Below are 27,124 nucleotides of genomic sequence, written 5' to 3' on the forward strand. Positions count from 1 at the left end.
CATGGAGCCGTTTGCGATAGTCGCGCTAGACTGATTCATTGGCGAAGGATTACCTGTTTTTTTTTTCTTCTTGCTCGTACGATATCGTCTCTTGTTTGAAAAATACGCGACAGTGTGCATCAGTAACTCAGTGAACGTTATTTTCGGTTTCATCTACTCCTTAGTTTATCCAAGTAAGTAGTATTTTTAAATGTTTTTTAACAGCTGTAATACTTCTACATTGATGTAATTTAATAATATTATTTCATATTTCAAAGCGTTTTTATACCAGACGATATTAAAATGATTATTAAGAATTACGCGCCTTTTAAGAATTGCATATATTCCTTATTTTATATATTAATTAGCATAAAAAATGTTTAAAATATTGGTAAAACTTCAGAAAAATAAAATCATAACATACATATTATAATTATTAAATAAAATAAGTGTTTTTGCATTAAAATTATTAATGAAAATATATATTGGGACTCCCCATATATTGAAAGGAACTTGTATAACATTGGAAATCTCTTTTTAAAATAAAGTATGCTTATACTAGGTGAATTTAAAGAATCACAAATATTCATTATTTCATATTTTAATTAGTAGAAAAATTGTTTAAAATATTGTTAAAGCGTTAGAATAATAAAACCGTAATATTCATATTACAATTATGAAATAAAAGTGAAAATATCTAATGGAACTTGTATAATATTGGAAATATCTTTTTAAATTTAAATTACATATTTATTATTTACATTTTTTATTGTTTCATATATTAGATGTTGTCAAGACAATTTTAATTAACAAATTAATTTTTTACCCTTCTTCTATTATAATTGCATCGATACTCAAGTAATACGAGTACTGGATAAATACATTAGTATGTTCCCAAATTAAAATTAAACTACTTAATCTAAGGATAAAAGTAGTATTTATACACTTTTTTGAAGTTTATGTTTATGTTTGTTTCTATTTTCTGATTTTTGGTAGCGTTATCCAGAAGTTATAATACTTCTACGTTGATGTGATTTAATAATATTATTTCATATTTCAAAGCGTTTTTATACCAGACGACAATAAAATGATTATTAGAAATTACGCGCCTGTTAAGAATTGCAAATATTCCTTATTTTATATATTAATGAGCATAAAAAATGTTAAAAATATTGTTAAAACTTCAGAAAAATAAAATCATAACATACATATTATAATTATTAAATAATATAAGTGTTATTGCATTAAAATTATTAACGAAAATATATATTGGGACTCCCCATATATTGACTGGAACTTGTATAACATTGGAAATCTCTTTTTAAAATATTATTATTATTGTTATTATATTTTTATTACACGATATATTAAGTAAGTTAGTTAGCCCAATCTTAATTAACAAAATAATGTATTGCTATTGTTCTGCTGTACGTACATCAATACAAGTACTCAAGCAATACAAGTGCTGGATAAACACATCAGTATGTATTAAAATTAAGGTAATAGCACTTATACAGTTTATACAAGTTCGTGTCGTTTCAATCTTCTGATTTTTGTGTTCTTATCCAGTAGCTGTATTGCTTCCACGTTGCTGCGATTTAGTAACTTCATTTCTTGTTTCAATAAGATTTTTTGTAAGATGAAAACTTTGTAAATCAATTTCATTTCGAAGTCGTCATGTAGTTTTTTGTCGTTTACATGTAGATAAGCGTTGATAAAAATGGGCTTTATAATTGATTGATGATAAATCGATCTCTTTGATTTTAGATCAAGTTGAGAGTATCTTCCTATTAATCAGTACAATTCTTTGATTTTAAGTCCCATATGATCTGCTTTTTAACAATAAAACCCAACATTTCATCTATACAAATTAACAAACAATGTTTAAATAAAAATAACTCGAAATTATAAATAGAATTGTAATTTGAAATTGATATTTTTTTACAATTTCGATAGATTCCCACATATGTTCCAACCGGTAGCAGATTTACAATATACTAGAAATTTCGAAAGCTACTAATTAATAATATTTTTCTCATCTAATTACTTAAGTTGGTTCGAAAAATATACATTATTTTATTCATTTATTTTTATCTTCAATTAGTAAAAGCGCTCATTAGGTATTAATGATGGTTCTCAATATATATTAATAAAAATAGTGAGAATAATATTAACATGAAAACATATGCTAGATGACTTCATCAATGGTTCTTTTTTGGCTTTGAAAGTTTTAACATACCTTTTTGCTATTTTTATATCAAATAGCTTGTTTAGTTCCTTGATTAATTTTTTGATTAAACCATTTTTATAGGGATTTATTTGCCGTAATTCAAAAATTGAATCGTTGAACGAGCTGTGTGTATTGTGACCCCATCTTGCCGAAACTACATATCCTCCAGTCTTTGCTCTTCCATTTCAGGCACAAGAAAATTTTGAATCATGTCTTGGTATAGTTCAGCAGTAACAATAACTGTAACACCTTAGTCATTTTCAAAAAAATAGGGATCAGTGATGTTTCCAGCATGAATACCACATTATACAGTTGTTTTTAGTGGATGCAATGATGTTTCATGAATTAATTGAGGATTCTGTGTTCCTAAAAACCGACTGTTCTGTTTATTGACGTGGGCTGAGAAGAAAATGGGCCTCATCGCTCATTATTAATTTACATGAAATATCTTCAATTTCACCGGACAGCTTTAGTATTGCTTTAGTACAGTAACTCAACTGGTTGATCAGGATCTCTTAGTAACAATTTTTGGACTAATTGAATTTTGTACGGGAATATTTTCAAATCAGTTTTCAAAATTCGCCTTAAACTGCGTGCAGAAATGTGTAACTGGGAACCATGTCTCCGATTTGGTGTTTCTGAAACTCTGCAACATTATCACGCACCAGAGCCATATTTTCAGCGTTACAAGACGTTTGTTGTCTTCCAGAATGAGGCCTTTCTGCTGTCGCACCATACTGTCGAAATTTCGAATGTAAACGACAAATTGTGGTTTTGTGAGGCACTGGACGATTAGGATATTTTTGACGCAATTTCCGCTGAGTGGCAATAATGGAACGCACATAACCAAGATGGCACGCAATCAAAATGGTAGCCATACTTTTTCCCCACCTGTTATATTAATTATTATTTATACCAACAACTATAATAAAAACTGAACCGAGATCTACAGAGCTTCTTATACTACTTTTTGTCCTTCTGTGGTAATTTTTCAATAATTATCTTTAATAAAACATATTTTCTTCCGACTATTATGCTAGCTCTTCTTAATCTCGTAATTATATTTTTAATTATCTTTTTTTTATATTCTACTTAAATGTTGAAAAGATATTATGTCTAAAAATTGTATTAATCATTTAAGTTAATAAATATTGCCACGAAATATTTTAAAAACAAAATTAAAATTAAAATTTAAATAATAGCTATTTTTAGGCAAAAATTAACATTCTACTGTTTCAAACAACTTTTACTTATGTCTTAGAAACATTGTAACGTTAGATGAACTACTGCAGTCTTCTTTTACTTGTTTTATTACCACAAGAATGACTTATTACCTGGTCAAAATTAATTAATTATGAACATTATATTCCAAAATAAAAACAAACGTTTACGAACACTCGAATTCAAATGAATTTTTTCTCATATATGGGATTAACAATACAAAGAGATAAAAAAATATATTTTGCTGGTATCTGATATATGTTAATTGTTAATATATTTATAGTTTTACAAATGTCTTAATAAGCGCTTTATTATATCATAAGTTAAATTAAGTTGTTAGATACGAATTTAAATATTTTGAAAAATGCGTTTTTCTTGAGCTTAAATGTTACCATTAACATAAAATTCTGGTTTTACACTTGTTAAATTATGAATTTTAATGCCTTAATTACTGGGACATTTTACGCAGTTTTTAAAAAAAGACAAAGCAGTGCTAAAAGGTTTTTTATTGTATCTGTTTTTTATAAGTACTGAATCATCCATTACTATATAGTTTTATATATAGAATAAAATGTATAATGGTATTGTTTTATCACCCAGTTTTTAATGGCGCTATAAAAGCTTTGAATATCGAAATTACTGCCAATTTAAACTGACATTTTCATCCAGATTTTTTATCCAAGAGAAGGGTTGTTTTGCTCTTCGATATATCAGTGGATATAACTATTTTATAATATTATTCTTAAATAATAGCTTAATGAAGGGATTTTGATTTTGTCTTCCTGACGTTGTGAAAACAATATGATATGAAGTAACCAATTCTGTTTTTAATATCTTAATGATATTACTAAAACTCCGATCTGAACTATTAGTACTCTTAGATTCTATTAATGGGTTTACATTAATATTAACGTATATACCAGTACTAAACTTTGTAATTTCAAAGTCTCTATGGATATCACTATTTAGGAAGTACCATCTAAAATTAACGCCACTTTTAAATAATTGTTGTTGTTATAAAATCGCTAAATTATGAAAAGATTGATCTTGGCACAACCTTATATATGGACAGTAATTTATTGTATGCTGACAAGGCAGATTTTTTCCACATAGCCAATACATTCTTGTTCTTTACGTGAACTTTTTAATATTTATTGTATTTTAGTGTTTTTTGGTGATTTGTTTCATTCCCCTTGCTGTCAATATTAAAATTGTCGTTTTTTTCTAAATCTAACTTCGTCCATTCAACCAATGTACATACAAAATATTTATTAAACTATAAATACACAAACATTATATATATATATATATATATATATATATATATATATATATATATATATATATATATATATATATATATATAATAAGATAACTTTAATTAATTTTTAGTTAAATTTGTACACATATTACCTAATTGTTCTTAGTGCATATTTTGTCTTGCAGTTAACAAAAATATGTCATGAAATAATCAACATTTTATGCAGATACATTGCATTGAGCCACAACTGGTGAGAAATCAATTTGACAAACAATTATAGAATGTTCATCATATTTTTTACCAACTTCAATATTTCTATGTATACTATACTACAATATATACTATCAATATTTAATGTGGTTGCTTGTTAAAATTACATCACTGATATAGATAACATACTATAAATATATATTTTGATGTATTGATTTTGTCACTTTGGGACAATTTGTCCAATCAATCTCCAATTGTCACATTTTAAAGAATTCGGTTTTTCGCAACTTTTTGACAATTATCGACACATCAATCGCAGGAAAACGATTCTGGTTTCGCCAACAAACAAACCGCATTAAGCAACCTTAGCCATTAGTTTTTTTTTGTTCGCTTTTTATTCGATATAATCCGTCTTCGACTTTCTCACACACCAACATATAAATACGTAAATGCTGGAAAACGTACAAATTTCGATTCGTACTTGACCGAGTCGTTAAAAAAACACAGATGATGATGCTGCAATGCGCTCGCTCTTAACGAAAGTCTTGGCGACGACAATTAGCAAGTTTATGATAAAAATGAAAGGGTAATGAAATCAAATTCTTCGTGCTAATGTACTTATTATGTGTTAGAGGTTATTTAATTTAACTATAAACAGACATTTTATGTATGTATGTTTCTCTTAATTTAGTATGATAATTATATTAGTAATTAAGTATAATAGTACAATTACTTTAAAATATTTTCATATAGCATTTTTTTATTAATTTATTTTATTATTTATTATAAATTTCACCTGGTTTTTCAACTTCTCTAACATTAATGATGATATATATCAGAGGATGGACATAATAATATGAACACCTGACATATAAAAAAAATTTATTTAATAATAAGGTATTTTTAAGGCAATTTTTTCTGGAATAGATTTGTAGAGTACCTGAGTAGTTTCCAATATATATTGTCCCATTTTCGTACGAAAACATCCACCAATTTCTGCATTAGTGTTGGAGATGGATATCTACTCTTCAAGATGTTCTGATACTCCTCAAACCAAGACTGAATCTTCTTGGATTTGTGCATTGGCGCATTATCATCTTGCAATATGACAGTGTTTAGCAGCAATATGTTAGTTATAGTAAGAATTAGTCATTGAGGATGTAGAGATATTCAGACCATGATGTTAATATGAAGTTGTTAATAGAAGGCCAGATAAATATCTTATATATACTTGATATGATTGATATGAATATGATTCGCTGTCAAAAAATGGCTTCAGCTTCAGCTTTTAGATAAGGAAGTGGAAAAGTTTAGCAATATATAATCGTTCTATTTCTGTTCTTGAGCACCTTATGTCTGCATGATCGATGGAAAGTGACCATATTGTCTTCCAATTCGTTTCATTTGCGTAATATTTAACGAATAATGGGCAGCGTGATGAGACTGTCGAGAAAACGGACTATCCAACCGCAAATTCGGCATCATTAATATATCGATCATCGGCTTTCTTCCTTATTACATCGGCTGGTCAACAAGATAGGAAATCGTGAAGCGCAGATTTGGCGGAATGTTTCTCATTTAGACACTCGGCCATTGCGCATTATTCTGGTACTCTTCTTCCTTATCTGGTAAGTGTATCTTGAAAAAGATCGAACTATAGATGGTTATAGTTGATATTAGAAAAAAAGTTTTTTTTGGTAATTCCTTTTTATATTTTCGTGCATGTCTTACTATTAGTCTATAATTTTTTATAAATATTATATAATGTCTATATTTATATTTATGAATTATGTAATAGTTAAATAGTCATTAGACGTGTTAATGTTTAGTTTAGAACAAGTATTGCGGTTTTTACCGTTAACTGTGATTCATGATAGTAATTTTAGAAACATATATATTATAAAAGCTATATATATATATATATATATATATATATATATATATATATATATATATATATATATATATATTTATATATATATCTACCAACTATCAACAATATTAAAGGGATATCGTGGTAAAAATAAACAGTCCAGTATAACGGAACTATGCCAAAGCAAGTCGGAAATGATAATTTTAAAACATTTTTTTATCAATAATATATATATGTTAGATATCTAGTTAGCAATAATCACATTAAATTTAAACAAAAATTTATATATATATTATCTACTATTGTTATATACCTACCAAACACTTTTAGAAACTTATAGTAGTGCCTCTCTGCCATATTCTAATTGTCAGATTTAGTTTCATTACTTTGAAAAAAGTAATTTTGATGGCTGTGAAAAAGAACGACCTGGAGGAGCAAAACAGTACGAAGACAATGAATAGCAACACTTATTAAAAGAAAGCCCAGCTCAAAGTCTTATAGAACTATAAGAGTATATTTCCAGACGTTTATATGCATTGGGAAATATTCCAGGCGAGTTGACTGAAAATGCTCTTTCGTACCATTTTTCTATCACTGTTGCTTGTCAAGCAATAAAGAAGGGTATTCTGTGACGTGTTGTAGCTGGCGATGAAAAGTGAATTTACTACAGTAATCCTAATCCCAATAAAGAATGGGTTACTCTACGTGAGCCACTTATATCAACACATTAGCGTAATATTCATGGCCATAAAGTCTAGCTGTCCATATGATGATATCATCAAGATGTAGTGGGTTACGAGCTGCTAAAGCCGAATGAAAATGTTAGTGCAGTTGTATATCCACTCAATTGAACAATTTGACTGATGAACACAAATATAGAAATATATAAAATAAAATATAGATAAATATTATTATTATACTAGCGACCCGCCCCGGCTTCGCACGGGTGCAATGCTGGTACTAAATTAAATACACTACAGAAAAAATATGAACGTTGTATATAAAAACATAGCGGCCCGCTCCGACTTTGCACGGGCATAAAATATATATGCCTATGTCACTCAATGAAAACATGATTAAAATCGATCCAGTATTTTTGGTTCATTCATTGCTGCCCTTGGCCTGCACGCATTAAATTTGGAGTAAAACAATTCCTCTTCCCCTATACTTACTATGAAGATTTCCTGCTATCTTTGGAATATCTAAATTCATACAATTTTTATTACATTACACATTTTTAAACGCAAATTTTAAATTTGTAATATCTCCGAAAATATTTGTTTAATTTACATGCTGTAAGGAACCATATTGATCTAGATTAATTGCACACTGTATTTAAGGTACTTAATTCGATAAGGATTAATGCCGTATTGCTTAAAATAGCTTCGTAAATAAGCCATTTTCTCACGTAAAAAGTAAACAATAAAAATGGTTAATGTGGGTTATCCCTAAAAGATAAACATATACCATCGCGGACTTTTTTGTAGACCTTTTTATGGTGTACAATACTGTAGTACATTAATTTGATCTAACTCGTAGGGTTAGGCAGCGTTTTTGCTAATTGCTAAATAAGCCTAAAAAAATAGGTTAATTTTCGACATCACGTTAGAAACCTCTAAAATTAGCAATGTTGCCTTAGTATATTATGCATGTATTATACATATAAACCTTCCTCTTGAATCACTCTATCTATTGAAAAAAACCGCATCAAAATCCGTTGCGTAGTTTTAAAGATTTAAGCGCACATAGGGATATAGGGACAGAAAAGGCGACTTTGTTTTATACTATGTAGTGATATCCGATAGTAGGAAAGTAAACTGTATTTTATAGAAAAGAGAAAAAAAAGCAGAACTTTTTATGAATCCTGAAGACAAAGCATTTATAACAATCTTGGCAAGAGTTGTTCAATCCAAGGTTTTATTTCCTTCGATTAGGATACAATCCCATTGATTTAGGAACTCAAAACCCTCAAATAATACTTTTAGTTGACACTTTTGTCTGACACAATGAATTCATTACAAAGAAAAAGATATAACACATTCTGAGTTCTACCACACATCTTTTCATTTTCTAAAAATAAAGGAATATTTTTAACATTACGAATAACGGTCACGCTGAACTGATGCCTTCTGACTCATCTTCGGTTTCTTTAAGAATGGAAAGTCTCAGCTCATGACATCGATATATCCCAATGAACTTATTAAGAAAGATGGTTCATCGATTCGGTTTACATATTATCATATTCTTGGTGATGGCTTCGCGACTACCACGTTAGCCTTTAAACTAAAGGTCATCGATGTCGTAGTAATACCGAAAAAGTAAAAGTAGGAATTAATATATGAAGTAAAGTAAAAGTTCTAAAGTATTCTCACAATTTTAAATTTATTATATCGAATACACCACATTATTTATTTTGTAGAATAGGTTAAAAGGAGTACTAATGGCTTGATCAAAAGTATTAATAACTGGTTAAATATATACGTAAGTAATTTCATTTGTGGACCTATGTCATTGACAGGTTACATTGAACAATATCGAAACTGGAATTCTTTGTGTATATTTATGAATCGTTGTAACATTATTATATAAAAATTTGACCTTTATTTTTAAGGTTACAACATTAATATTTCTCGCCTCTGTGTGTTTCAACAAACTAGTTACTGTTTTCTAGATAAACTGAATTGATCACCTTTTTCATTAAAATGTGGATAGTTGTTTTATATATAAATTCAGATCGAGGATTGTTATGCAGCAGTAAGACTTTGTATGCTTTTGCTTTTGCTGCTTTTGTATACAAAGAAGACCCTTTTCTGATAACACATTGGCTGAAAAGTCACGGGCGTAACTTTAAAGAAACTTTTTTTTGTTCAAAATTTACTTTATTCATCAACCATCAATAACCACACAATCATTCCAGTTGCTTCAAAATAGTAACGAATTGCTGTCCCCTCAGATGACAATGGTTTTGATTACACGGTGAAGTGATAGATCCATGTTTCATTGTCCATTGCTCCATTGTTGCGTTTAAAGATGAACAAATACTGTTCAGAATCATCAAACAGGTTTTTGCTTTTGATCAGCAGTGTGCAAACGCGGCACCCACTTTGAACAGACCTTTCGCGTATTTAAATGCTCATACATTTTAAAATCAATACGTTCTTTTGATATTCCTATGATATTAGATAATTCACGCAAGTTCACTTTTCGATCATTCGAAACGATTTTGTGTATTTTTTTAATGTTTTCTGGTGTTACCACCTAATTTGGGCGTCCACTGCGTTCTGCATCATCGATGCCTCTACGACAACGTTCGAAGTCAACAAATCAACGTTTTATTGTTGTTTCTGATGGAGCGGAGTCCTTATAACACTATTCAAGTCATTTATTAAGGAATAAATAGCATTTAAAAATAATAAAAGTACATGCGAAAAATTTTAAAAATTCATTAAAATGGCCATATTTTGACAATCATATCCATAAAAAAAGTTTTTCGTGTAGGTAGAGGGTAGAGAGCAAAAAACAATAGGCTAGGATGGTAGGATAGTATATCAGACGTGGTGCCAAACATTTAGTTGGTATGGATGGGAAAAAGTTCACCAAATATTTTAGCAATTCCGTCAATACTTAATATTTTAAAAATCAAATTTCCGGATGACCAAAAAAAACAACCAACGAATTACGAATAGGAAAAAAGACCGGTGTAGTCTGCCAAGTAATAGCAGAAATGATCAAGAATAGAGAGGAAACATTATTTCAACGTCTTCAAATTATGCTTACGTAAATTTGAATACTGTTAGCATAAAGAAAGGTAAATGTTGTTACAATATTTGTATAGGTAATATTATAAGGTATAACATAGTTGCCAAACTTGTGCTAAAGTTTAAGTACTTGGGATCATACAGAAGAAGAAAGTAGCTACAGAAACTGCTACAGCAGTAAGCCGAATAAGCAATAAGCTGTACCATCTTTTGTTTCTAAGATTGTGTATATGGAAAGCCATGAGCAATTATGGATTGATGATGATGATAAAGAATACTTATTCTTGACTTAAAAACTTACTACTTCTATTATTACTAAACAAAATACCATACCAATGTTTCGAACAATTCATTATGAATTCAAACACTAAAACAACAAAAAATCCGTTCTTTTTGGCATATTTACAACTTTATATACCACAAATGGCGATGGACGTATCCTTGATGACTAGCAATGTTAAAATCACACTGCCAATAAAACGAAATATCTTTGGGAAAGTGATTTTAACGTATATAATTTATTTTCGATTATCCCCAAGGCTGTCATATATAAATGCTATAATCGATCTGTGTTTATTTGTTAATATGTTACTTAAACGTGCATCTTTGTATTACATGGTCATCCTAGTTATTGTTGAAAATAAGACAGTGTTTGGTGTATTGTACGGAATTAAATGTAATTAGAGGTTTGTCCGTTATGCTTTCACTTTCACTAGTCATCTATTTTTTTATGTACATAAATGAGAAGATGATGCTCAGACAATTAGTAGTGATGAAAAAGTATTAATGATACATTTGGCAACATTTAATTTTTTCATTGATGTATTATTACTAGTCCTTTCTGACTAACTTAAAATTTATCTATACACTTATAGCCGAATACTTATCTAGGAAGACTCATTGGCCCTTCCTTAATCTCTAATAAAATAAATAAATAAATAACTATTTAGTACATTTCACTACACAACCATATAAGATCACACGGTTTGGTTATCTTGTCTGTGTCCTAGTTTAGTACGAGGGTCACTATTTATATTTCGGGAATTGGCAACAGTGTTGTCATGTGAGTCGAACTGACGGTTCCATCGTAAAGTTTGACATTTTTGACGATATACGTACTCAAAACATTTTGTCGCATGGACGCTATTTGTTTATTTTATATTTAGTTGAAAGTTTCGTGTCGGCAAAAAATGGAACTGAATCGTGCGATGATTTTTTACGATTTTCGACGTGGATTATCACAACAAGAGTGCATCAATCAACTTAATTTGACTTTTGGCGATGAAGTTCCATTAAAAACCACCGTAATTATAAAAAGTTGAGTACATTATTATTTTTAAAAGCATTTATAAGCATTATATCAGAAAGTAGTGACGAGCCACGGTCATTACATTGAATCAAAAATGTATAAAGTATAAAAAACATCAGAAGCTATCCAACTAATATTTTCTCCAGTACCCAAGAAAATTGATTTAACAATTCTGGTAGGTCTTTCAATCGTAACAAGCCATTCAGCAGTTTCGGATTAACCGCTTCGTTGTCGATTGACCTTTGAAGGTCAGCATGGTAATTTGCTACATAAAAAAAGATTCATTCGGTTTAACCTTTCAACCGAACGATTGATTGAATTCTGCAAACGCACCTGTCTGTTACCAGTCACTGGAACCGTCCTATTGTTGAATTTCCACTGTCTTTTTCAACGTCGTTTAATTATCGTTAGTCACCGTCATGAAGAACAAAACTTTAACTTTAAATTACCGTATTCAATTTACAGTAAATTCATAACAATTATTTTGCATTACGGTACATGATTCTAACAATGATTCATATAAACTATTATCTGAAAAGTCCCAGGTATGAGCTTTAGAAGTTGCTTCTAATAAGATATGTTAAGATTAGTGATGACGCGTAGATATATAATCACTGAGTACTTCAACATAAGTTTCTATGAAATTTTTAACATAAAAAAACATTACATACATGTGCCGAAAAATCCTGAAGACTTTTAATATTTATTTAGATGACTTCCTATAGCAGACAACGCTTAACACTAAAATTTTCATCGGCAGTAATCATTTTCAATCAGTTTCAAAAATGGCTCGATTTCCGTTCATCTTAGTATCACCTCACAAATGGATACTCATATATTACATTTTCACTGTTATTTACAACAGATATTTAGTCACTTGTCCATCTTTAACATCGAAATTAATGTTTATAATCGAAGTTTGTTTATAATTAATAAAAAATAAATAAAGTATTACTAGTAAATGTTGAAGACTCTGTATAATCAAATCGAAAAAGCATTTTTAGCGATTAATATGAGATTTAAACTGACGAAAGGAAAGAACAAATCATATAGCAAGAACGACAGGTTTCAGACATTATCTCCTTATCAAACAGTGGTAATTTATTTGTACATCTAACATTTACCTTTAGCACCTTTAGCACTATATATAGATAGAATAATGTATTGATTCAACAAGAGATCGATTCTTGAGATGTGCTTGATTTAATGCATCGAAATGTTATGAAATGTATAGGTAATATATTATTGCAATCATCGATTACGTGTGATATTAACATTGATTTAATTATTTTCCCCTCACAACCTCAGTAACATTCTAGAAACCATAACTAAAGAAAGGTAAAAATTAAAAATATTTTTAAGATGAAATATATTTCAAAACTTTCTCAGTCTTCAAAATATATATTAATCAATGATATTTGGTAGACAATAATATTTCACTGATCATTTTTCAACTATCCATTAATAAAATATAGACTAAATAAAAAAAAACATTATAACCAGCGTTGGAAATTTAATTCTAATTAATTCAGGTTAATTATGTTTTTTATGTGGAAATTATACTAGTGATACAAATACTTTTACACAATCACAATGAATTGAAATAGTATGTTGTTATTAAATATTAAAACCCGTCCATATCTTAAAATAACTTTGAAATCAGTTTTTTTTTATTACTTAACTAATGGAATATAAATCATCAAACATCTTAAAATTCAAACGTCAAAGATTCTTAAGCAAAATTTAACCTTTTAAATAAAAAATAGACTCATCCAAATCATTCATAGACGGAAATAATAAGACTATGCTAAAGTCAATTGAAATCATCTGTTAGGATCTCCAGTTTTATATAATGTAGAAGTGTTTTAAAATATGCAACATCTACCTTTACTACTAATGTACACAGGAACAAAAGACAATGAAAAAATGTATGAATCTGATAACTGAAAGTTGTATTGTTGATACATACAATATGATTGGTGGCATCTTCTTTTATCAAAAATATACAGAGAATGGTGACAACTCTATGTAAAACTTTCCTTTATATAAGATCAACTCTTTTTCTTGAAATATAAACTTTGAAATATTAAGTTTGAAGAATAAGTGTATTTCTACAGTTGTGCATAGTAATGCACCACGACCAAGACCAATTTTGCTTTTTAATGTGCAGGAAAGGCTAAATTATATGGTAGTAGATATCTATTAGAAATAGATATAACAAATTTACTACTTACATTTATTGTTAAGTAACTATAAAGTTACGATTGTCTTTATGAATTATTGATACCAATCAATGAAGATTTAGATATCAAAAGTTCTCGAGATTGAACACGCACGTCTTCCGTATCTATTTCTGCTGGTAGTGAAAGTGGCAATTGCAATAGAAGGCGTACCTATAAATTGTTGTTCGAACACGATCACATTTGACACGGGCCGTAGGTCAAGACACCTTTTCCATTACATGCTTCAGACGATGTTGGTACCAGCAATTATATCGGTCCACGACATTTTTACTTCCTTGTTCACGAGGTTAGATCCTAGCAACGAAGATCAAATAGCGCCAAAGGAAATTACATTTTAAATCACAAATTTCCATCGATTGTGTGAAGAATACTGTTGATTTAATTTTAAGATCCATTAGCATTGGCAATGTATCATGACTCCATATTAATAAATATTTAAGAATGACCTTTTTTTAAGTAATCTTTGAGAACTTCAACAATCTGCCAGTGGGCAATATGTAATCATAAAAAAAATGGTAAGGTATTTATGAAACATATAAAATGATAAAATGAAATCGAGTATTTATTTGTATTGTACTGTATGATGATGCCCCACCAACTCGTTGAACACCTTTAAGTTTTTAACACAACAAACTTTTTAAGTTGTAACACAGATGCTTTTTTAATAAATCAGTTCAAATATTTTATCTAAATGTATTCACCTCGTATTACATTGAATTATACAGTTTAACGCTACAAAACAGAATTGAGCCGGTTTGGTGGCTCAGTGGTAAAGGCAAAAGGACGGTCCTCCTACTGTTTCGATAGCTGCGGGTTCGAATCCTGCTGGGGCATGGTGGTTAATTTATGTTTGTGATTGTTTGAAATTTGTGACTGTTCTAGGCAAGAGTGTAAGATCCGACAAGGATAATGATCCCAGTCACGCCAGCAACTAGGCTGGGTAAGACCGGATGTCTTCTGGGATGATTTCTAAAGTTGGGTGCCCACGTTAAACTGTAGGTCCAGTCCAGATAAACCCATAGTTGGTAAAAGGAGACTATAAAATATAATAAAAATAAAATAGAATTGATGGCATCTTTTTTATTATTATTAATCTCCTAGAACGTCAACAATCTGCCCGTGGGCAATAAATATTATTATATGTTTTCAGTTATATAATTTAACTATCCTGTTATGTAGAAGATCACTTCAGTAAGTAATCTAGTGTACAACTTATAATCTAAATCTTATTCTAGATACTATTCTAACTTATTTTAAAGTATATCCTAATTTATTCTGAAAACTATTCTAGCTTATACCAGAGATTACTAATTCTCACTCTATGTGTCTATTAATCAGTTCGTAGGGTAGTTTACGTTTGAGCCTACGCACTTCATTGTCATCGCGTACATTTAACTGTTTGGCGAGTGCATTGGCATGCACTAATAGTCTTTCACACTACTTCGCACTAACACTCCGAATCAGACTCGTTATAGGTTCTATGCGGATATCGTGCTGAATCAGTTTTTTGGACACGTAATATGGGGCATCCACGATAACTCGCAACACTTTATTCTGAAACCTCTGGAGGATATCTATGTTATATTTGGTACTAGTACCCCTCAGTTCAATACCATAGGTCGAAATGGGCCTAAGTATTGACTTATACAGCAAAACCTTGTTATCTAATGATAATTTAGATTTACGTCCTATCAGCCAGTATATTTGGTTTAGTTTAACCCCAAGCTGTTTACGTTTTCTCACTATATGTTTTTTCCATGTCAAACGTCGATCGAAATGCATTCCCAGATATTTAACGTTGTCTGCTTGTGGAAGTTCATGATTATTCAATTTTGCTGAGGGACAGGTTCTACAAAGGATGAATGTCACATGGGTAGATTTTGTCTCATTTGCTTTGATACAATGGCATCTTAATATAAAATAATTAACTTCAAGAAAAACAAATTGTGATAAAACGCATCAATCATCTATTCAAAACCTCTCCAATATAACTGCCAAACCGTTATTATAAGAAAATAATAAAATGTTAATAGAATAAGAATAATTTGCGAGCATCAACTTCAATTAGTACCCATTAAATATCCAGTAAAACTGTCAAACCAACGCACTCAGTCACAATTAATTAGCAATAAACTCAGCATCACATAACGCAAATCCTGGTCTATCGGATACCCAACTATTTAATTTAATTTTATTGTTTTTGTTTCATTTTGCTTGAAGCGGACCTTGGAGAACCATTGAAATGTTAATTGATGAACTCTTAATGGCTTAGAAAGTTCAAAATGTCTTGTTGATAAATTTGATTGATTATTATTAAATATTTTCGTGATTTATATCATAAGAATGTGAACGTACAATATATATGTTTGGGAAAAAAATAATTTCGGTTTTTCTTAAGATATGGGTTTAAAAGCGAAAGATAACAATTCATATAACATTCTGGATATATGTTAAATATAGCGTCATTCATTTTCATAGTTAAAAGTTATTTCGCTCTAAAATTCCGGAAGGTATTTTTGTCATACTCACGATTACGTTTTCTCTACGAAATGTTTCCTTATTGTCCAATTACGATTCTAAATATAGTCCTTCCAATAAAACAGCCAATACACGTCATAAATAACATCGAATATATAGCCAAAAGCAGTTTATACAAATCTAAAAATTAGTTTTAAACTCGGAACAGATTCTTTTTCATTTTACCCCAGTTAAAAAGAGACAGAATGAATGAATAAAATTCGATTTATATTAGTCCTACTCGACCCTGTTGCCAAGTGTGAAAAATTCAAGCCAAACAAAATTCTTCAAAGTATTCGTGATAATAATTAAAGGTTACAAAATTCTAAAGTTAATTCAAAGTCTAAGTTCAGCGTGATTGGCTGTTTTATTGTATAGACCATATGTGTGGTAATGTAGGATTAGTTTAAGACAGCTTAAGAGTATAGCTAGTTGGCTTATTTGAACGTTATTCATCCCATTTGGTGTATTATAACCGAACTATGATTCTGGGGAAATAGTGCAGAACTAATAGAAATAGTGTGAACAGTACAGTTTAAGTCCGATGATAATGAAATATATTTCGTTGAGGTGCAGAATGTCTTTAAAAAGTCTGGCCTTTGCTATGACCATAAATAAATCTCAAGGCCAGTCGTTGGAAGTTTGCGGAATCAACTTGGAGTTTCCCTGTCTCGCGCATGGACGTCGCATTACGTCGCGTGTTCGCCCGTCGGAAAAATGTCACACGCAAAACAAATCAAAAAATATAGTTTATCAGGATAATTTATTGATTAACAAACAACATGATATATATATAATGTGATTGATAATATATATAATATATATATAATATATATAATATATAATATGATTGATAATAAATATGATTTAATATTCTTTATAAATAATAAATATAAATTTTCATACTGTCTATGCATTTATAGTACTTTAATTTATCGTAACTTTAAAATGGTATGTGTTACAAAAAATTCGTTTAAGTCTTTGTGTTCAACAGGTACAATTTGACATTTTGCAAGACACAAAAATATCACACAGTATTTATTAGTTTCTTTTTTAAAAGTTCAGAATAAGTTAGTTAAGGTTTTTTAAATTCTTTAAACATAATAATATTCTTAACATAACTTATTAAGAAAGATACATACCATATTATTGAAATTAAATCATCATCCCTTTTATAGCATACAATTCAACAAACAATTATTTCAGTTGCATAACAGTGGCGATGATATTAAAAAATATTTTCTTGTACATTTCCAGACAGCTTGACGCATCGGGACGCAATCAAAAATGTTCCGCCATTGTGCGTTGCATCATCTTAATTAAATACCGTAAAAATACCTATTAGACCGCAATATGACGACTTTCTCGTAATAATCTTGACATTTGCGAAGATCCACCGTCGCGGCGTAGTCGATATCAGGACGATGTGCGTAAACATTGCCGTTTGCCGATGCATCCAGTAAATATTTACGCCGTATTTCCGTTGATCGGTAATCGTTCATTATCCGTAATCGATTAGAAATGGAGAGAAACGTTTACCGCCAGAAAGGAAATCGATTTCTTCACAGTTAATTAAACAGTTATCTTTTTGTTGGCATGTAACACATCCACTGAAAAATACCGGAGTTAATTAATGATATATACATTTTTTGTGTTAATGTTGTTAATGTTATTTAATGAGTTATTCAATAAGTTATAGTTTATAGTTGTTATAATTAATTAGTTCAATAAGTTTTATTAATAAAATTCTTCGTTAAAAATGTCTTGGATATTTGAAAGAAAGTCTAAATTATCCGTCATAATAACCGCGATCTTCGTATTCCAACTGGGGAAATACAACTGTCATAGAGAAAATTAAGTTGTTCATAACACTCTATTGGATAACACTGAACAAGGATGCAGACTCTCTCTCTCTCTCTCTCTCTCTCTATCTCTTTATATATAATATATATTCAATATATAATATATATTCAAAGTTTCTTTAGTACTGCGTCGTGGATATTTGTAACGTCGAAACATTACAATGTTGCCGCATCAACCCTGAGTTTTAATTCAGTTTGGCTTTGATATACAACAAAATTCTAATCTAAATAAAATAATTCAACAAAAATTTTATCAAATATAATTTATTTTAACATTATAGTACATCTAATACATATATTATCGAAGGACTTAAAACTACAATTAAGAATACAGGTATATTACTTTGTAGGTTAGATTTGTTTTGTTTACATTGAACTCTTTTCCACGCCATCCATGAGATAGAGTTTCTAGGTGCATTTTTTTATGTAGTGTTATCCCCCTGGAGGCCTAATCCACCTAATTAACAGTTGTATATCTAAGAAACGTATTTTACTTTCATTCGACAGCATATTAACTTTTTACCTTTAGTTCTTCTTTCCTTCGATGGTGTGCTTACTTGGCAAGTCATCTTAGTATCATTGTATTTTTATTTCTTCTGCTACTAACTGTGTACACCATTCTTGATCAAATTAATCATTGAATTAGTATTCATTCTCTCCTCATACGTTCTAACCTAATGCTTATGTTTAATTTTTAACAATTACAATCATATCTATGCACACAAATCTTTCACGCCCTACAATACCATTTTCTACAGTCATATTCAATTAATTATGTGGATACCTTTAGTTGTTTCCACTCTCATCACTCTGTGTCAGGAATTTCCAGCTTTATCACATATCCCGAAAGTTTCCTTCAGTCACTTTCACTTTACGATTCACTGTCCAATTCAATCACTAAAGTGTTAATTTCTAATCTGTCTATAAAACATGTTCACGACTCCACCATTTATCAATCACTTCCTTGCTATGTCTTACCGAGTTCATCCAAACCGAAGGTGTTATGGTTGACAGTGCATCCTTCCACATATCCAAACAGTTTTTGATGGAATATCCTTTTCAACCAGCAATATATCTGAAATTAACTATTAATAAATATAATGACCAACAAAACCTCTCAACAAACCAATCTTTTGCCATTAAACAAAAAAAGATATTTGGAGTTTTTATATCAGCAAAAAGGCAATCGAAAACACATGGTAGTAGTCCTTGCATCGAGAAATACCATATTTCTACCGCGACTTTCATTTATTCCAACAAATTATCTAAACATTAGTTTTTCTTAAATTTAATTATCATTTTTGAATAAACCAAATATATGGTCCAGAATCTGTATAATATGTTTACTATTAGTTACGAATTTAACAAAACGAATTAAAATTACACAGTATTATATTGTAGTAATATTATTTATTTACAGTATACGCCTGTTTAAGCGTATATGATATTACTACGCGACTTATTTTTAACTAACTTTAAAAAAGGAGGGTTCTATGTTCGACTATGTATTTTTTATGTATGTTCACCAATTTCTCCGTCAATTATGGGCCTATTTTCAAAATTCCTTTTTTATTCGAAAGAGTGTACCGAGGGTTAGAGGGGAAATCGAGGGAAAGCCTCAAATTTCATAGGCATGTACAAAGTTTTCACATATTTTTTTATCTAAAATAATCAGATATTTTTGTAAAAACCGTTTAGTTTGCTTTTTAAGTACTATTCATATAATGTAAAAAGTCGTAGACAAGTGCTTCTATGGTGTAACGGCTGCTCAGCTCATTCGTGGAGGTCGCGGGTTCGATTCCAGACGGGGACAACAACTTTTTATTTATCTTCATCCACTACACGTATTTTATATTCTAGTATATACACACAATTTAGCTTAATACCTACCTAAACCCATTTATGTATTTACAATATTAGTTTAACTACTACCAAAAGTTCAGTTTGAAATCGATGCCGAGCCCAAATAATACAAAAATTATAATACAAGTTTGTGACATATACACAAAATTAAATTAGGAACACAACAAATCTCAAAGTGATCAGTTGGTAGTAGTTAAAATAAAATTGAAAATATATAAGTAGGTTTAAGGTAGGTATTAAACAAAATTGTGTGTATATAGTAGAATATAAAATACGTGTAGTAAACATGTTAATACGGTTTTTGTTTATTTTTATTTAGTTATTATAACGATTATTATTTCTATATTTTATTTTACAACATTTTTTTGTGTTAATTTTTTGATTATTTTTTACTTTTTATTAAGTGCTTTATTTATTTTCTGAAGTCGGTTCAATTCTTTTGTAAAAAATTTCAACATCAAAAGAAGAAATATTCACATTTTAAAAATATATAAAACTAATTGATATTATTAATAACAAATAAAGTATCCCCGTGAGAATTCTTCTTGTTATCGTTTGAAATAACCATTAACACGAAATCTGTAATAATATGAAGGTATGAACGTAAGAATGACGAGAATACTTTTACCAGTTCCGACCACGAACTACTCTTACTTGAACTGTTACACAACGAAATTAGCAGATAGACAATAATTCCAAATTTTCGTGCAGGAGCTTTTCTTTCACGAGTCACATCGTGCGACCTCTCAGTAATTTAGGTTTGTCCTGATCAGCGGTCAGTGAAGTACCGTTTGCTACAATTATCAGTACTGAAGAAATATCGCTGATTGCTAGTTCCAACGTTCAATATTCTGATACAGAATAGAGAATAATTGATCTGAAAGTTGTTACCCAACCAATCAATGATTTAAAATATATGAAGCTACTTTTTTATTTTTTCTTATTCACATTAAACTTATTATATAGTTTCAAGAAAGTAGTATCACCTAATCAACAGCTGAACTACATTTGCGACTATATTTTAATATAGATCCTTCTATAAAAGCACAACGCCAATTTCATATTTAAATTGATCAACGAAGTATAGCACGAACGCTTTCAACATCCACTTTATTTACTACATCTAGTTCCATCTGATTTCTGGTTATTTTCTCGCCTGAAAATCAGTTGTCTGCCTAATATGAAATTCAGGTATTCTGTTGACTTTGAGAAATTGGTACATTAATGGGTTTTATTAGCAAATTCATGCAGCTTTGTTATTTTGGGGTACTGAGACTTTTATCATCATGTCTGTGTCTTCAGCACATTGTTTAAATACTATTTCTTTTAGACATGAGATTTTCTTGATCATTCATACTTGATTTACTGGTTTCCAGAATAAAAGATCATTTGATTATCGATAGGCGACGTTTCGCAATCTTAACAGATTGTAACTTTATGGTGGAAGTTCTGATAATTTATTGGCAACCGTTAAAAATACAATGAATTGCAGGATTTATTGGAGAAAAATCCACCTCATACTTTCAAAGAACTTCTCTCAGCTTAATAATTGATGAATCAAGTGTTTATAGATGTTTATATGTGATGCTAAAACCCAAAAGAAGATAAAATGACTAAATTCACTGAAAATTAATTTCGAATCATACGATTCAAAAGTTGTGAAGAATACACTATTGTAGCTCGAATGGAAACCTCTGCCTCATCCAGCGTACTCACCAGACGTAGCGCCTTGTGACTACTACTTGTTCTATCTACTATCACTTCACTTTATTTTTTCGTTTGCAACTTTGTATCCTGTGAACATCGCGTTTTTTTAGCATTAATTTTAAAACACCCTACATAACACACAATGCATTATATTAGTTGGTTTATGCGTATATATGACAAATACCGATATAAGAGTTTTATTATCCGTTTTAGCTATTGTTTATTGACAGAATGTTTATAAAAAAATGAACATGGTAGAACACCAGCTTTTTCTAATTCTTTTTTAATAAATTGTTAGATTAATATCAGTTTTTTAACTTATATATAACTAATAGTTCCCAAGAGACGGAACTTACTTTCATTTTCGTTTGATGTTTGTTGCTGATTTATTTTATTCTATTTTTATCCATCTGTTGTCACTGTATATTTATTACTTACCACGGTCCATTCTCTCATTTGCAGCTATACAATATATTTCGAAAGTAGAAAGATATTGTTCACGATTGCCGTATATCACTTTCTATCTGTTTTAATTATACTAATGTGTTTTACGGTAAACTGAAAAACAACGAAAGGACGACATGAAAAAGGATGAAGATACCTTGACACGCATTTGTTTTGTGACCTTTAAAATGAATAGAAAACGGTAAATTATCGGCATTTCCTAGGACAACAGTAATGACATTATATATCACTTCATTATGGTTTTCAATAAAAACGCTCTTTTTAACCGACTTCGAAAAAGGAGGAGGTTCTATGTTCGGCTGTATATATATATACATATATATATATATATATATATATATATATATATATATATATATATATATATATATATATATATATATATATATATATATTTTAATCCGTCAGTTGTGGACCGATTTTCAAAATTCTTCTTTCATTCAAAAGAGTATACTTCCGAGGTAGTCCCATTGGAACCAAATCAGGATCTGTTGGGGGGGGAGGAAGGGTGGAAAAGGTGTTCTGATCTATAATAATCAGATATTTTTGTATAATGTTGTTGCTGAGCTGTATGCTATATGACGAAAAATCTGAAGTCGTTCAGTGCAAAAGTCATTCAGCTTGCTTTTTGAGCACTAACCATAGCATACAAGACCTCGTAGAAATATTGTAGACATCTGCTTTATTATGGTGTAATGGTTGGAGCGTTTAGCTTCCAAAGGAGGTCGCGGGTTCGATTTATGGCGGGGACAATAACTTTCTGTTGTTCTAGTTTAGTTCGAACATTTGTCAAATTACCTAGGCTACGTAGCGGACCCCGGGACCTGAAGCGTTACTTATTTTCAATCATTGTTTCTTTATTTCTATTTTTCCTCATACCTTTACTTGGCCTACCCATTAAATAACAAGAGAAAAAAAAGTTAACGAAAATATTGAACCAACTTCAAAAAATATAAAAACTCATATATATGTATATATCGCAGCGATGTAATAAATATTTAGTAAAATCTCCACAGGTTATTTGAAAATACTAATTCGCATTCTTCAGTAAAAAGTAACTACAGATAATTACCATCTTATGTAATGTAATTAGTTTATTAAAAATGATCTTCTCTACAGGTTTATTTTATTATTATTCTAGAAAAGATAATAAAAATATATAAATAAAATACGTACAATATCGTCTTCGGAATGTTTACAGTTATTTTATGCAATAACATTTTAAAGTGGATATTAACAACAAACAATATGTCATAACAAATAAAATAAAGATACCATCGATAATCATTGGGTGCGTTGCTTAATCGTAAAGAATTTTCAATAAATGACTTTACTTTTAAGTATGAAGTAACTTTTTTTAACTAAAACGTTTAGTAGCATATTAATTAAAAAAGTAGAATGAGCAAAAATACTAGAGAAACAAGAAAAACCGAAGTATCCCTTCCTAATTCAAAAATCCATAGACAAAGAAAGAAATAAATTGTTAAAGCCCATCTAATGGAAGCAAGAGAACAAGGAGGTTAATCCTCAGGTAATCCTGGAGTAATAAGTAATAGATTAATATCAATAAACAGAGATCCAAGACTATTAATACAAAGAACAAAGAACTAAGCGAACACAAATGGTAAAAATATTAACAGAAAACCTAAAAAATGACAAGACTCAATTCAAAAATATATAAAAGGATGATATATTAATAGCTAATAAAGACCTGAAAATAAAACATGAAAAAGAGCCTGAAAGGAGACTGCTGGACTTCAAATGACCTTCTAACAGTCTATTTGTATAAAAAAGCTTTTTCAGTTTTAATTTAAAATAAATTTAAAATTAAATACCATACCTAATATATGGACGCCTTTAACAGCTTTATCATTAGACCCTTTTGTTGCAAAACCAATTGCCAGATAGACAATTATTACTAATTTTCGTGCAGAAGCATTTAATTAAAGTCACATCGTGTGACCTTTTGGAAATTTAGGTCTGTCCAGTTCAGGTCACCGACCAACGAAGTTGTATTTACAACGACAATTAATACCGAATAAATGTCGCTAATTAACAGTGAAGATCTAATAATTAAAATTTCAATTTCAATCTATAATTGACTCTTGCAACATTAAGGATTAACTTTTAAAAGCTCATAAATTCACCAACAATGTTCTACATTGTGGCGAAGAAATGTAGTTCATTTCACGTTGTTTATTTTCTTTGAAGGCTTTCATTAACTGTGGTTTATTTTATTAAATGTTATACTCAAGATAACGAAACAGAAAAAAAATCACAAGGTATAAGATCGGGTGATGTGGGGGAGCAACGTTTATCTTCAAGTCCTTAACGATGTTATTGTTTTTGAGAAGAAAGATCTCTTCAGCTGTACGGCATATATGTTGTCGTTGGACACTAACTGTTATTGGTTTACCATTTTGATTTTCAAAGAATAACAAACTAATTATACTGCAAAAAAACCAAATACTATGTTTCTATTATCAAATATGATGCACCAAACAGTTGCAACAAGACCCAGGTCAATTTTTTTTTCCAATAATTTTAATTAATTACTGTGTTATTTTGTGTATTGATTCCTTTTCACTTGCCAGTTTCTCACTTTCCAATATTTCATAAAAATACATTTTATTAATTAAAACGTATACAAATTATTTTTAAGTTTACGGTACGAGCAACAAATTAGATTTCTTTTGTTCGTAATTTAATTTTGTGTTTATATGTATCAAAATTATATATTTTTTTGTATTGTTGGGACTCAGCACCGACTTCAAACTGATCAGATGGTAGCAGTTAAAATAATATTGTAAATAGATAAATAAATTCAGGTAGGTATTAAGCTAAATTGTGTGTATATAGTAGAATATAAAATACGTGTAGTACATAGGTTAAATAAGGTATTTGTTTATTTTTGTTTAGTCTGATATTGTCCCCGTCGGAAATCGAACGTGCAAGGTCCGTTTGGGAGCTGAACTCTCTAATCATTACACCATAGAAACAATTGTCTACAATATTTCTCTTGTATGCTATGGTTAGTGCTTAAAAACCAAACTGAAAGGCTTTAACACTGAACGACTTTCGAGTTTCAGTCATATCAGTTCAGCAATAACATTATACACAAATATCTGATTATTTTAGATAAAATAATATGTGAAACTTTGTACGTGCTTTTGAAATTTGAGGTTTTCCCTCGATTTCTCCAGATTCTACCATCAGATTCTGACCACCTTGAAAGTGCACTCTTTCGAATAAAAAAAGAATTGAAAATTAGCCTATAATTGACGGAGGAATCGCCGAACACACATTAAATATATATATATATATATATATATATATATATATATATATATATATATATATATATATATATATATATATATATATATATATATATATATATATATATACAGCAGAACATAGAACCTCCTCCTTTTTCGAACTCGAAGTTTTTAAATCTATGCTAAGATGAACATAAAAATACGAAATCATTGCCATCCATTCGTGTATCATGATGTCTTCATAAATACGTGTTCTCACGACAATTACAACACATCTATTAAATACTAATAACTGTTTATTTGATATTTATTTCAAAACGTCGATGATTTATCTATATATAAAAGAAAAAATCACTTTTAACCAGCATACATTATTTCTGAATTGTTGTACCTTTTCTGGTGTTTAGTATAATCGGTGTTAAACAACCGAAATGTTTTTTTGTGTTGCTTCTTCTGTGTGTGCCCGAGGGACATTTCGTGGTAGCTGATCAGATTGCTCAATTTGATGTCGGTAACAGAAGTTGGTCGGTGATCAACTAACACGAAAGCGCGTTTTGCTGCAATTATCTGTGGGGATATTTTCGTTGTGGGGATTATTTCGTGTGTGGATTTCGAATATCGTAAGAGATTGGATAAAATAAATGGGATTCATTAAATTATATATCTCTATACATTTATTACACACGAACTATTTTTGTCTATTGTAAAATAATTCAGTTTATATTTTTCTTGTTAATTGGACCCTAATAGTGATCTAGTTGTAATAAACTATAATTTAGTTTTAGTTGTTAAAAATTTTACTTAATTCATTAAATTTAAACTGTTAAGCATTGTTATTCTGAATATATATTAAGAATATGACACTGATGCTGATATTCTCCTTAACACGTTGTTTTACCATACCTATAGCTAAATATCCAGCTGTACTGTATTCTACATACTCTACTATAGTAAATGCCATAGAACAAATTGTGGATGATTGTGCGTTGTTTACTTAAAGTTAGTTGTTTCAATAAAGAAAACAGATAATCTTCTAAAATTCAACTGCAATCGCATTGTACTGTTTCACCTCTGATTACCTAAGTTAATTAAGGAAATTAACACCAAACCAAAAAGGATTTTAAAGGCCAATTCATAAATCAAATTCAACAAATGTAAACTGAAGACTGAAAAAAATGTTGGTTTCAGTAGTATATAATTATCCCTTCAACGCAAAATATAGTCCAGGATATTTGACAAGTTTTACAAGTAGAGAAATAGCAACAAGCATTTTAAATATACTAAAAATAGAAAGAAAAATATCGCCAAAAATTGCATAAAAATTTAATGATAAGATATTATAGCAAAC

The 27,124-nt window shown here is 29.7% G+C and overlaps 1 protein-coding gene across 1 annotated transcript in view; it reads left to right on the forward strand.

Moving 5' to 3' along the window:
* The window catches only part of Cpap1-j (cuticular protein analogous to peritrophins 1-J), an 87,859-nt gene continuing 60,735 nt past the window's right edge, over positions 1-27,124 (forward strand). The window contains exon 1 of the mRNA XM_076404462.1: positions 1-173. The gene's annotated coding sequence lies outside the window, so the exon portion shown is untranslated. The remainder of the gene's footprint in view (positions 174-27,124) is intronic.

The sequence above is a fragment of the Rhynchophorus ferrugineus genome, unplaced genomic scaffold (assembly GCF_030347505.1).
Source record: "Rhynchophorus ferrugineus isolate W39M unplaced genomic scaffold, kcgeb_rfMv2 rfM4, whole genome shotgun sequence".
NCBI lineage: Eukaryota > Metazoa > Arthropoda > Insecta > Coleoptera > Curculionidae > Rhynchophorus > Rhynchophorus ferrugineus.